Raw genomic sequence first — 13918 nt, forward strand, 5'->3', positions numbered from 1 at the left:
AAATCAAAAATAAATATATATAAAAATAGTTAAGAAAACTAGTAAGCAATTTTGATTCGAATAAAATAAGATATGTAATCCAAAAAACTAACTACTCTATTATTTTTATAAAAATGAGCCCATGATAATTAAATACCAACAGAAACATATACTTCATTCTCGAAAGCTTGGATGCTCAACAAAATTACTCAATATTACTACTAAGCTAGTAAAACATGGAAGGGTCTTATGAGAAATTAGGCCATGATATTCCAAATAGAGTAGAACAAGAAAACTTCCTTAAGCCACGAAAATAAAGTAGACAACTGATTTCCTCTTTAAACCCATGTACCCTTAGATTTAAAATTGAACAAAAATTCATATCCTCAATCCATGAGACTTAAGCTGTTGCAATTTGTTTTAATGGCTCTTTCCTGTTTCAGTCATATAAAAACAGATTAAAGTGAGAAATAGAGATAGAATAGACCTAAGAGTTTAGCTTTCGATTAATAGGGCTTTGGCAATTACAACAAGTGAAACGAGCCAAATGAATAGATCCGCAACAGAAGATTTCAACTGAAATTTCCAAGCAACAACTGCTAACCTCGATGGAACTCGACCGGACCTCGAAACCAGCATCACCTCGACCTACGACCGGAACGCCTGAGTTTACAGCAACGTCGAGTTTCAGCAGCTCGAGCTCGACGGAAAAAATGGATAGCGATAACCATGGACCCGAACCAACGTACGACAACTTCCACACGACTCGAACTCACAAATGACTCCAAACTTCAGCTACCTTACGCTCGTTCCCTCACTCTGTTCATGTGCGTGACTCTGTGTGTGCAAAGGTGAAGCTCGCCGGATATGGCATTTTTCGGCCAGATCTGTCACCAAACTGTTAGCGATGACATAGGGTGATGAAGAACGAGGGATGAGTTCGTTTCGACCATGGCTGGACGCCGGAGCTTCTGTTTCAATCCCTTTCCCACCCTATTGTTTTCGTGTATGTCTGTGTGTTCGAATGGTATAGCCAAGATGAAGCTCGGGGTGGTCGTTTGTGGACTAGTTTCCGACAGCTGGTCTTTGGTTTTTCACTCAAGACTGCTCTGTTCCTGTGAGAAGATGGGGTGAGGATGATGGGGTGGGGTTCCTCTGCTTGTCAGCAGCTGTTAGCTCAGGTCATCGTGAAGAATACGAAGACGAGAGTATGAGGTTTGTGCATTTCTCCGATGTGCATGGGTCGTTCCCGGTTTGGGGCTGTTGGTGTATGGGGTTAATGAAAAGAGCAGGGGTGTTTGGAGATGGTTAACGTTGCAGAAGAAGAACAATGGGAATGGGTCGTTTGGAGAAGACAACGCTGGGGGGGGGGGGTCCTGCGCAGTTTTTCCTTTTCTCTTCTTCTACGTTCTTCTTCTTTTTTGTTTTTCTTTTCTCTTTTTTTCTTTTTATATTGTAGGTTTTTTGGTAGGATTTTAGGTTAAGGGGTATGGGCCTAGGAATTAAGGGCTTGGCAATTGTGGGCTAGGTCCAAAATTAAGCCTAAAAATGGGTTGCTCGAGCCCAAGTTCTATTCTTTCACTGCGAACGAGATTAAAAATACGGGCCCATTTATTAATTATTACTACTATTCAAATAATTATTAAAATAAAACTAACCATTAAAACAAATCTATTTTTGGTATTTTCAAATATCATATTAAAATAAAAATATAATTCTATTGTTGTATATATATATATTAAGATTAAAAATGACTACGAAACATTAATGAGCCTATTTTTGTAAATTTTATTTTCTTGTGATAAAATAGAGTAAAAGAGTCAAAAATTACTTAAAATATCTATATTATGCCTAAATTAAATATTTTACGCTAATATATAAAAAACTTGGGGAGGGTAAAAAATCACATGTCTACAATATGTATAAGGGATATGGGAAAGGTTATGGCATTATATACGCACCACCACCTGATCAACTGGTGTACGTTGATGATTTTGCCCACAGTGGCCAAGATGATATGAAACATATACCTATGCACGACATGACATTCATACATATATGCATGATACTATAATTTATGATTTACAATTTTATTCAGACTTACTTAACGGAGTCATTTACTCTATATTTCCTCCATGTCTGTTATGTACTTATTTATGTGCCTTACATACTCAGTACATTATTCGTACTGACGGCCCTTTTTGCATGGGGACACTACATTTCATGCCTGCAGGTCCTGATAGACATGTCGAGAGACCTTTAAGTAGGCTATCAGCTCAGCGGAAGATGTTGGTACACTCCATTTGCTTCGGAGTTGCTTGTTTGGTCAGTATGGTATAGATGTGTATTGTTTGGTGTATGCGGCGAAATCAGAGGACTCAATTTCTCTCTATTAAGCCACTTCGGAAGAATACCTCGAGACCCCGAGGACGTGGAGTTGCGACCGAGTCCCCTCCCTCGGGGCTCGTCGAGGCTCGACTTAAAGAAGACAAAGGTCGAGGCTAGAGCAAAAGGGGAAGTTCCTAAGACACACGGCTAAGTCTGACAGAGCCGGCCTATCCAGAGCCTATACCGAAGCGTCACGTCTAGTCGTCCCATCTCCATACTTTACAATTAATGCATGTTGTACTATAACCGGATTCCCCTCTTATATAAGGGGAACCCATTCTACTTGTAAAAGGGCTGATGTTGCTCCAACTATTCCTCCCCAAGATCAATAATATCTCCTTTTCTTCTCTCTAACTTGCTCGTCCTTACTAGCTTGAGGCTACTCCTAGCGTTATTAGTTTCATACTTGTAATTCATTTATTGCTTGGTATCGGCTATAAAGAGCCATGTTTAATCATATTTTAACTGTTATCTCATTCCTGACTACCACAATAGCTCGAGATCGAGCTGGATATCAGACCCAAGGCTTCTTCATCGACCAACCCGAGGCTCGGGCGGCAAGCCCCTGAGTTTGATTACTGCCCCATTTTAGCTTGTATCTCTTCATTAAACTTCATACTCTTAGCATCAACTTCTCTAACAACTAGCATAAAAATAGATCACGTATTTTTAGAATCCCATTTACAAATTTAATTGTTGTTACCATTTTCACGGTAAACAGTTTGGCGCCCACCGTGGGGCTAAAAATAATAGTGATTATTTTCTTGCTGGTTTCATTGCACAAACGCAAGTTATCTTTCACACTTTTTCTTGTCCAAGATCTTTTGATTTCAGGTTAAAATGTCTGGCTTGGTAAACGGGGTTAAGAACGACTACCACGAAAATCACGAAGAAAACGGCATGGCCGTTCCAATCATTGGCGCGCCACCGCAGAACCCCGATAATGCACCCGGACTGATTCCAGCGGATACGATTTCGCAAGACGCGTAGCGGGTCAACGAAACCTCGCACACCAACTGAAGCATACAACATGGTGACCAACAGGAAGCCCAAAAGACCCCAACCTGGGAAGAACATGAAGTTAGTCTCATGTTATTTTTGAAATGTCGCAGGCACAAAAGTTGGCCATCGATCGGTTACGAAGCCATCCGAAGACTCCCAGCACAGCAACCGGAAACAGCTTCCCCCGCCGAGCAAGTACCCGAGAGATCAAGAAATAATAGATCGGTAGCCGACCTTGCTATAACAAAGATGCTTGGGGATCTCTCCAAAAGGATCGAATCAGGTTCGTGGAAGTTTGTGCAACAGTCGTTCCTCGAGGAAGCGGCCCCAGAACCCATTTCAAAGAAGTCTAGAATGCTAGAACTCCCTAAGTACAATGGGACCTCAGATCCCAACGAACATATCACCGCCTATACGTGCGCGGGAAAAGGCACTGACCTAAAAGATGATGAGATCAAGCCCGTCTTATTGAAGAGGTTCGGGGAAACACTCTCGAAAGGAACGACATAGCAGCAACGACAAGAGAGCAAATTCCTTACCATACCAGCAAATTCCTCCATAAAGACACACGCTGATGCCATCAAAGCAACGACAAGAGAGCCCGACACATCCAGGGTCGAACAAAGGGAGAATGAAACGCCATGGGAATTCGCACCTCATTCCCTAATAGAACGAATGAGAGTACCCCCGGTCACGGATGACTGGGTAATACAGGCTTTCACTCAAAGCCTAAACAAACCAAGCCCGGCGATTTCAGGGCAGTTCAAACAAAACTTGATCAAGTACCCAGCTAAGACCTGGTCGGATGCCCATACCCGACATCAATCGCAAATCAGGGTCGTGGATGACCATCTGGGAGCCTCCTCGGGCGCAGCTTACCCAAACAGGCCCCTGGCAAAGAAACCAATGCCAAACAGAGGGACGTACCGCCCGTGCGCCACAGATAAGAGGAACGCCCTGAGATGCAATCTACCTCGCAACGATCGAAGAATGGCCCGAGGACAATATCCTCGAGGAATCATTAACAAAGCTAGATTCGACGAGGACGCATGGCTGGCAAGGGCGCCTCGCCCATCAGAGTACAATTTCCACATCGCTATACCAAATATCGTGTTCGCCGTAGGCGAAACCAGGGACGTCAAATGGCTCGGACCAATTCAGTCGAATTCCTCTCAAAGGAATCAAGCCTGGCGCGGGAACTACATAGCAAGTGCGGTTGCGGGGTCGAAGATAGCCACCAGCTCAGAAGGAAAGGCACCAAGTCGCTCGACAAAAATCACCACCGAGAACCGACGAGCGGCCGAATTCAAGTTCAGTCCCCAGTATGGAAAGCAGCCAGGAGGAACAAAGCAAACGGGCCACGACGCATTATCACGATAATAGAGGAGCAACGACCCTTTCCAAGAACTTGTAAAACGGAGAGCAAAATTTCTCATCACCGGAGAAAGACAAATCTGGGGATACACCCCCAAAGACACCCTTACATTCAGCAAAGAGGGTATCGAGACCTCGTCTCGACCTCACAATGACGCACGGGTAACCTTCTTCCTCACTCGGTCCATTTTAAATAAAACATGTGCACATGAGTGCAGGTGGCTTGATCAGCACTGTCGGGCCGAGGATGATGAGGTGGCTCGAACTGCCGGATCAAAACACAACCACCTCTCAAATCTTTGGCAGATTCCAAATGGCGATCGCTACGACAAAGAGAAAGACCATTCTTTCAGTACAGCATGACTGGCCCAGACCGGAACGCCGAGTTCCATATCATCAAAGGAGGCGCAAGGCACGGACGTCTTATTCAGACGTCCATGGGCGCATCGAAGATAGGGCCACCCCCACTTTGCCAAAAGGATGAAATTCCACGCAAGGGACGGAATTAAAATCGTCAGCAGGAAGCAATACATGACAAGGGAAAATTTCGCATCACATGACGCATTGCCGGCACCAATATCTCCACTCTCGAAAGAGTCAAAGAGTAAGCGAACCACATCTTCATCCAAGCCCGAGTAAACATTGCGGAGGGCTATACTAGAGTCCACACCCCAAAACAACAGGAACATACCAAACCTCGGAACATCGCCTACACATCCCACGGTAAAGAAAAACTACCTCCCTCCTTCGTTATTTTTCACTAACTAGTATGCAGATACCTGGCTAGGGCGTTCGGAAGTTCTAACTTCGGAAGTTCTAACTCTACCCAGAGACCCCAAAGCCTTAACATAACCCGCCGCACTCTTGCCCCTCGACCGGACTTCCGCCCCGAAGAGGGTCTCGCCAGCAAGGTTCTTAGCAGAGCAACGTACCCCCTGAGGAGGATCCGACAAAATTGCAGGACTTCTTCAGCAATCAAACGATGAAGGGCACCCCCCTCCCCTTGAAGGCATCGTCCGCTCGGAAGGGCCGGGGAACAGCATATTGAGTTTCAATAGGGAATCATGCACTGACCCAAGGAGCCGCACCCGCGCGGGCTAAGCTTACAACAACGAAATGACATGTATTTATGACAAGCAATAAAAGAACATGTTTCAGCATCTCATACTCCAAAAAGGAAATTTCAGCATGCTCACGGCAAGGGTCCCTCCACCGAATGCGTCCCGAAATACTCGGACACTTAGCGTCAACAATTTGGCACCTCCACGACCCTAGGGTCGGAACTCCGGGCTCATAAGACCCCAACAAGGCAACTCCGAGCTCATGAATAACGACCTTCGAGCCTAAACAAACTCGATGACTCGGAGACTATCATCAATCGCCAGACACTGGAAAACCCGAAACTGTAAGATCCCGAGCGGGTAGACTCGGTATAATCAGATCTATTTTACATAGCAACAAAAATTATAAGACCTTAACAGGCATGAAAAAATAGTAAGACCTCAATAGGCCTGAAAAACTATAAGACCTCAACAGGCATGCAAAAACTGTAAGATCTCAAATGGCATGAAAAACTATAAGACCTCAACATGCATGAAAAAATTGTAAGACCTCAACAAGAATGAAAATTTTGTAAGACCTTACTATAGGCATAAAACTCAATCCCAAAGTTTAGGCTATACGTCGCATTTGTAAGAATCCTGAAAGTGCATACCCTCAGTGTAGGCGCCTAAACTATCACTCGGGATCAAAAATGGCTTCGGCCAAACACATATGACTATGGTCAAAACGGCTGCACCAGTCAAATTAACGCGACTCGGGGACGTCCAACTGTCGCTAATAAAATCGTAGGCCATTACTTCGAATATACTTCGAAAAGAAACAGTTAAAACAGGCTTCCCTTAACAGGAAAATGAGATTCAACCATGTTAGCTCCAAATCACAAGGCTTCGAGCTTCTCAGCCTACGAGCTAAGAACCTTCCGAGGTGCAAGAACATCGTCGTCAACGACTTGAAATCGAGGTTCTTCCCGAACCGACGACGGGTCAGGAAAAATCATTTCAAAATGACCTTAACGAGAGGAAAACAAAGCCTACAAAATGCCCATGGGCAAAAGCGTAAGAGCCATTGTTGCCAACCAAATGAGCCTCCGGGCCGCACACTAAAAGGTCTCAACGACCGAACAGCATAAGAGCCACTATCGCTAGCTTGAAAATTGAAAACTTGAGGATTAAAATGAGCTCGAGTCGTAACCCGATTCGGAGATTGGATCCAAAATAGTTAACTACAAATGCCTAAGGGCACAATATAAGTACTATTGTCTCCAGCCAAACAAGCCTCCGGGCCACACACTTAAAAGGTCACTTCGACCCGAAGCACAAGAGCCATCGTCATCTGCCCATGCAGGCACAAAAAGGCTTGAGGGTCAATTAAAGCTCGAGTCGCAATGCGACTCGGAGACAGAACCCAAAATAGTTGAAACAACAAATGCCCAAGGGCAAGGAATAAGAACAATTATCATCTGCCCATGCAGGCACATGAGATTGGAGGTCAGGTAAGCTAGAGTCAAAGCCTGACTCGCAGACTGGGCCTAAATAGCTAGGCAAAGCACAAAGGCCCTGACGTCTACTCTCGTCAAAAATCGCACTTAAGAGCCTCCAGGACTATCTAGTGAGCTCTGGATCCACAAGGCTCCCGCCAGACATCAAAACCAGCCCGCCTAGTCGAAAGCAATGCAAAAAGAGATACAAAAGAGATAAAACTTCAAGTTTTCTCTTATTTACATACACGAAAGGCGCGCTCTCCATCTACAAATATGCTCTGTAAATATCAAATACAAAATGGAAAAGCGGCGAAATCTACACTCTGCTCCAGAAGGCTACAGCCTACCAACCCCAGATTCACTCTCTGTGATGTCAGCAAGAGGTGACCGAGCATCCTGCTCGTTCGCCCTTGCTCGAGCCAATTCCTCCTAGAGAACGAAGCTCCTAGTGCCGATCTCTTTGAGTACCTCTCTTCAGGATCTGCAACGAACGTATTCCTCGATCCTCTTCTCACGATCAAGGGCTTGCTTCAACTCAGCTTAAGCATCAGCAGCGTCCTTCATATGAATTGCCATCTCCAGATCAGCCTTGGTCCGACTTAATGCTGCTTCAGCTCGAGTATCGATTATCTCAGCCCTGACCTTCGAGAGACTCGAGCTTCGCGATCATATCCGCTTGAACTGTAGCATTGTCAAAAGCTAAGAGGAGTTGGGACTCAAAGGCGGGAACCTTGGCCAAGGCATCCCTCTCCTCTAAAGCTTGAGCCTGCATCTAAGCCCTCAGTACACCGCAAGCATTCCTGACTTGGTCGGCTTCGCCCTTAAGGTACTCCAAAGCCTCTGTCTTTTTTCTACAGCTATGATAGGCAAAAGGATTAACCTTAAGGGTCAAAAAGAGCGAAGCACATACTACAAAAGGTTACCTGCTCCATCAAATAGCTCTCGTAATTCGAGCTCCGATACGCCTCATATCGCCAGTGCATCAACTCAGCCTCCTTCTCCTCGCTAAGGAGCCTAAGGGACTCACCCTCATCTAGAGCTTTTAGAAGCCTGGCCCTATGACGGAGCAGCTCAGACCTGAGCCTATCAAAGGCCTGCAAAAGAAAAACTCGATAAAGAAAGGAAGACGTGATATATAGAAGGACTGCGCCGAAACTCACCATGAAGTGAAGCTGGCGGACTTCCTCAAAGGCGGAGCACACTCCTATTGGTCCTGCCCCTTCGGCCCCGAAAGAACCAACCTCGGGCAAAGCATATTCACTCGGAGGAACCACTGTTTTGGAATCGAATACTCCAGGAATAGCAGGCTCGGGCGATGTCCTCTCCTCGAAGGCACGGGCCCGTTGATCCCCATTAAAAGCTCCACCACACTACGGGTGCAAATCCCATTTACTGCCATCGTCCCTCAGCTCGGAGGCCGACGACTCCTTCCCCTCTCCGGAGGAGCACAGCCTCACCCCAAGGAACCGCCTGATACCTACAACGGCAAAGCCGGTGCAAAAGAAAGAGGAAAATGTCATCTGAAATATATGAAAACCAAGATAGGAGTAGCGTAGGCGCATACCCTGGTTTTTCGCTTCCTATTTGTCACGAGACACAGCTCGCCACCTACGCTCATTACAAGCTGAATGGGTCGCCAACTTCTGGACCAAGCCGGGCAGATCGAGAACTTCGCCTGGTGTCCATGAAGTTGATGTAAAAAGGGAGGAGACACAATTACCCAACTGGTTTTCACTATAAGCAAATCTAAGGAAGCACAAGACACTCCACTCACGCACATAAATCCATCCCTTGGGAAATGGCATGAGCTCCATGGGAATAATGTCAGTCGTCCGGACCCGGACGAATTGATTGACCCACTCTTGATCCCCATTTTCTTCATCATCGACAACAATGGGCGTCGATGAAAGGCACCGCAAGGTTAACAGGCCTCGGTAATGAAAGGGCCGGTACAGCCTGACGAGGTGGCTGAGTGTGAATTCAAGCCCAGCCTTCTCTACAAAGAACCTCATCATCAGCACCACTCACCAGAATGGAAGATGTATCTGAACCAAAGTAACCCGATACTCCAAGTAGAAATCAAGCACGACCCTATCAAGGGGGCCAAATGCGAAAAGATATAGGTATACGTTCAAGAATCCATCAGTATCCGAGGAAAGCACCCGCAGCGTTATCCCCTTGCTCCATCCGCAGTATCTCCTCACCATGTCCAGATGTTCCTCTCTTATTAAAGACACAGTCTTTAGAGTGAACTCCAGCGGATCCTGAACACTGGGAGTGGAACTCTCCCCTCCTTACTGGGTTGGCCCCGAAGTAGCTGCCATGGCTATGGTAGAATTGACAAACTAAAGCAAGGACGTGCGCCAATACTTTTTGCGCCTAAAGAGACGAAGGACCCGATGCCAAGGCAGAGGGATAGCTATCCAAAATAATAAAATCTCTCAAAGAAACAAAAGCCACCCCACATATATGTGGGAAACAGCAACGATTCGCCTATCTAGAGTAAGCCCCGGGAGGCCAGCGGCCTCGGTACAGATCCTGGGGTGGTACCCGACCCCAGAGGGATCCATCGACAAGAAGTTAGGCCTTAAGGAGTCAACTATATCATCTCCCGTCTCGAGGTAGTGCCCGACCTTGAGGATCTCTGCCAAAAAAAAAAGTTAGGCTTCGGGAAGCCTTCAATGCCATCATAGAACTCAAGGCGGTACCCGATCTCATTGTTTTCCTTTCTAAAAAGAAGAATAAGCATGCGAAGCTCCGATCATGATGGCTCTAGGAGGGCTCGAGGTATTGCCTAAGTATAGGCAACCCCTCAACGGAAGTCTATCCACTACGCTTTAAAAGGCTATCTGCATCAAGTTCAAAGTAGACCCCCAGGTACCCGAAGTTGACCTTCGCTCAGGATACCACTCTTGAAAGCTCCAAAACTTAGCGTACTATCTCTATGCAACTTGAAGGGCCCCACAGCCCGAGTCTATCAAAGCAATTCAGGCTTGGCCCGAGGTACGACGATGGGCTCGAAAAAGAGTCATGTCAATCGGTAGAGGATCAGAAAGAACGCTCGCATCTGAGCTAGATAGTTGCGGTCAACAACAAGGGAAAACATTCAACGGCCTCGAAGCGCACGAGAACATACAATAATAGGGCAAGAATTGAAAATAGAAATCAAGGGACAATCTTTATATTCATAAATATCCATGTACAACAGCCCTCAAAGGGTCCTTACATACAATTACAAAAGCCCGCAAGGGGTTCTTACGCATAAAGGAAGAAACAAAAGGGTGCACACGCGAGATAAAAGCCTAGAGACTGGTCTACCTCCGAAGGTCGAGGACCCTCGCTGGCCAAGAGAACCTCGGAGAGACAGCGGATCGAGCGAGCCTCGGTCCCGCTTGCACGGCTACTTAAAGTCCACTTCTTGGAACATCTAGCCATGCAAGCTACTAGCTCGGGGTAGAGCACCACGTCGAGCTAGGGTATGAAGGTGAGCAGCAGTGCTTAATTCGAGCCCCCTTTTGAGCAGTGGTATATAATCCGAAGAGCTTTTTATGAGCAAGGAAAGTTGACCCCCGTATGTCATCATCTCAAGAAAACAAGGGCAGCAAAAACAGACGTAACAACAACCATAGCAGCAACAGGATGACATAGTTATGCTCAACAAAAGGGAGCTCCGGCAAGAGGCCACAACACAGCCTGCTGGAGCTCTGCCGAACGGCTTTGAGACCATGAGCCCTAAACATAATGTTCAAGGATAGAGGAAGATGATAAGAAGAAATCAGCAAATGAGCCAACTAAGGTACTTGGATAGAAAAAATAATGTCAAAGCACCCCCATTTATAGGGGGTAATGACACGGTCATCGAGGCTTGAGAAGATTGACTAGCGGACGCAATTACTTCATTCTTGAAGAACTGAACCAACGACGGAGCATTCATATTGGAGAATAGGAATCGACAGTGCATTAAATGATGTCAATTATACAAGTCCGTGGGGCACCCCGGTTGTCACAAAAGCTCGCGCCACAGGATGCATCATTGGTATGATGTCACCGTAAGAAGCTTGTGGAGTCAGGTGTCAGAATCATTTCCCATCGCTTCATTCTAAGAAATGTAGAGACTATCTGTATGTGGCAAAATCAGAGGACTCAATTTCTTTCTATCAAGCCACTTCAGAAGAATACCTCGAGACCTCGAGGACATGGAGTTATGACCGAGTCCCCTCTCTCGGGGCTCATTGAGGCCCGACTCAAAGAAGACAAAGGTCGAGGCTAGAGCAAAAGGGGAAGTTCCCAAGACACACGGCTAAGTTTGACAGAGCTGGCCTATCCAGAGCCTATGCCGAAGCGTCACGTCTAGCCGTCCCATCTCCATACTTTACAATTAATGCATGTTGTACTATAACCGGATTCCCCTCCTATATAAGGGGAACCCACGCTACTTGTAAAAAGGCTGATGTTGCTCCAACTATTCCTCCCCAAGATCAATAATATATCACTTTCTTCTCTCTAACTTGCTTGTCCTTACTAGCTCGAGGCTACTCCTAGTGTTATTAGTTTCATACTTGTTCTTCATTTATTGCTTGGTATCAGCCATAAAGAGTCATGTTTAATCATATCTTAACTGTTATCCTATTCTCGACTGCCCCCGATAGCTCGAGATCGAGCTGGATATCGGCCCCGAGGCTTCTTCATCGACCAACCCGAGGCTCGGGCGGCAAGCCCCTGGGTTTGATTACTGCCCCGTATTAGCTTGTATCTCTTCATTAAACTTCATACTCTTAGCATCAACTGCTCTAACAATTAGCATAAAAATAGATCACGTATTTCTAGAATCCCATTTACAAATTTAATTGTTGGTACTATTTTCACAGTAAACATTTGGTATGGCGGGACTTTGCCCTCGCCTTTATGAAAATTATGAATTCTTAGAGGCTTGTAGACATATTTCATGTACGTAATAGATTGTATGGCCATGTCGGCCTATGTTCAGTGTACGAGTGGTTATTTTGGTCTCATATGCCCATATGTATTATGTATAAGTTAGCATATGTGTTGTATTCTACCTATCTCACGACAGCCTCTCCGGCTCAGGTATCTATGATAGTATGATACGAAAAGATACGTTATGTTGGTACTCAGTTGAGTAAGGTACCGGGTGCCTGTCGCGGCCCATCGGTTTGGGTTGTGACACTGAGCTATGCTTGCATCACCTCTCATCGGACAATCCCTCATAACGTGTCCCGAATAACCACAAGTATAACAAACACCCAACCCCATATGGCACTACCCAGCATGCTGCTTACTACACTGAGCACATTGTGGCAAAGGCGGCCTCATCTAACTTGACTCACCCCTATACTGAGAACCTATGGCCTTGGAATTCTGACCAGGCCTTGAATATATGGAACGATCAAATCTCTTACCGCTAAACTGAGGGGGCGTGCTAGCCAATGTTTGGGATTGATACCTCGGGTATTGTGGTCTATGACCACCTCGAAACTCACCAGAAGGACCCTAAGACCTTGCTCTCTTATTCTGGGCCCTATCATGCTCGGGTTCGGCCCTCTACTTCTACTTACGCCCCTCTACACCCTGAGCATATGCCTGAATACGAGAAATATCCATGTCTGCTTGAAGTGAGACCGACATACAATCGTTAAGCAAGTGCGACTCTAACCCCATCATGAACCGGTGAACTCGATCCTCCATCTTAGATACAATAGTGGGATCATACCTAGCTAATAAATCAAACTGAAGACTGTACTCCCGAACACTCATGTTACCCTGCCGAAGGGTTAAGAACCTATCAAATCTGGCCCGTCTAAGCTCTAGTGACAGATAATGACGAAGAAAAGCCTTTGTAAATTCCTGCTGGAGGGGCATCGTCACCTTTGGACAACTCCCAAGACTCGTACCAATTAACTGCAACATCCTGAAGTCTATAAGAAGCTAGCTCAACTGACTCAGTCGTAGTGGCCTTTATTACCCTCAAAGTCCTCTACATTCTACCGATAAATACCTGAGGGTCTTCATTTGGATCTGCCCCAGTGAATACCGGAGGGTCTAAATTAATAAAATCACGAACCCTCGCACTAATGGACCTATCTGCATGACCAATACCTACTTCCTGACGAAGAGCCTGCGCCGCTACTAATCGAGTTAATGGCTAAATAATATCTCTCATCTCCTAACTCGGTGCATCTGTTTGAGGGGCTGAACGTACAGGAGCGGGTGCTGGAGCGGTGCCCTCGGAGCTCTTCTAGAGAGGGCGGGGTATGTGAAGTCTGAGATGAAATCTCACTATGAGGCTCTCCCCGAGCCCTGGTAACTCGTGGCGCTCGATTAGTAGTCTCACCAGCCATGGAGTTTCCTTTCTGGGTAGCTGTAGTCTTCGGAGGCATAGTTGAAAACGTAACATATCATTAGGAACATGAATTCTTATATCACAAGATCTAAGATAAAAAGAGAGGAAAACATCCTATATGCCGTGTAACCTCCTGTCTATAAGTATGGTGCACAACACACCCATAAACAAGACTCTACTAGACACGGTCTGTAGACAACCCTAGGACAGAATCTACTCTGATACCACTTTTGTCACGACCCAAATAGGTGGGTCGCGACAGATGAGCGAGT

The sequence above is a fragment of the Nicotiana tabacum genome, chromosome 3 (genome assembly GCF_000715075.1).
Source record: "Nicotiana tabacum cultivar K326 chromosome 3, ASM71507v2, whole genome shotgun sequence".
Taxonomy (NCBI): Eukaryota; Viridiplantae; Streptophyta; class Magnoliopsida; order Solanales; family Solanaceae; genus Nicotiana; species Nicotiana tabacum.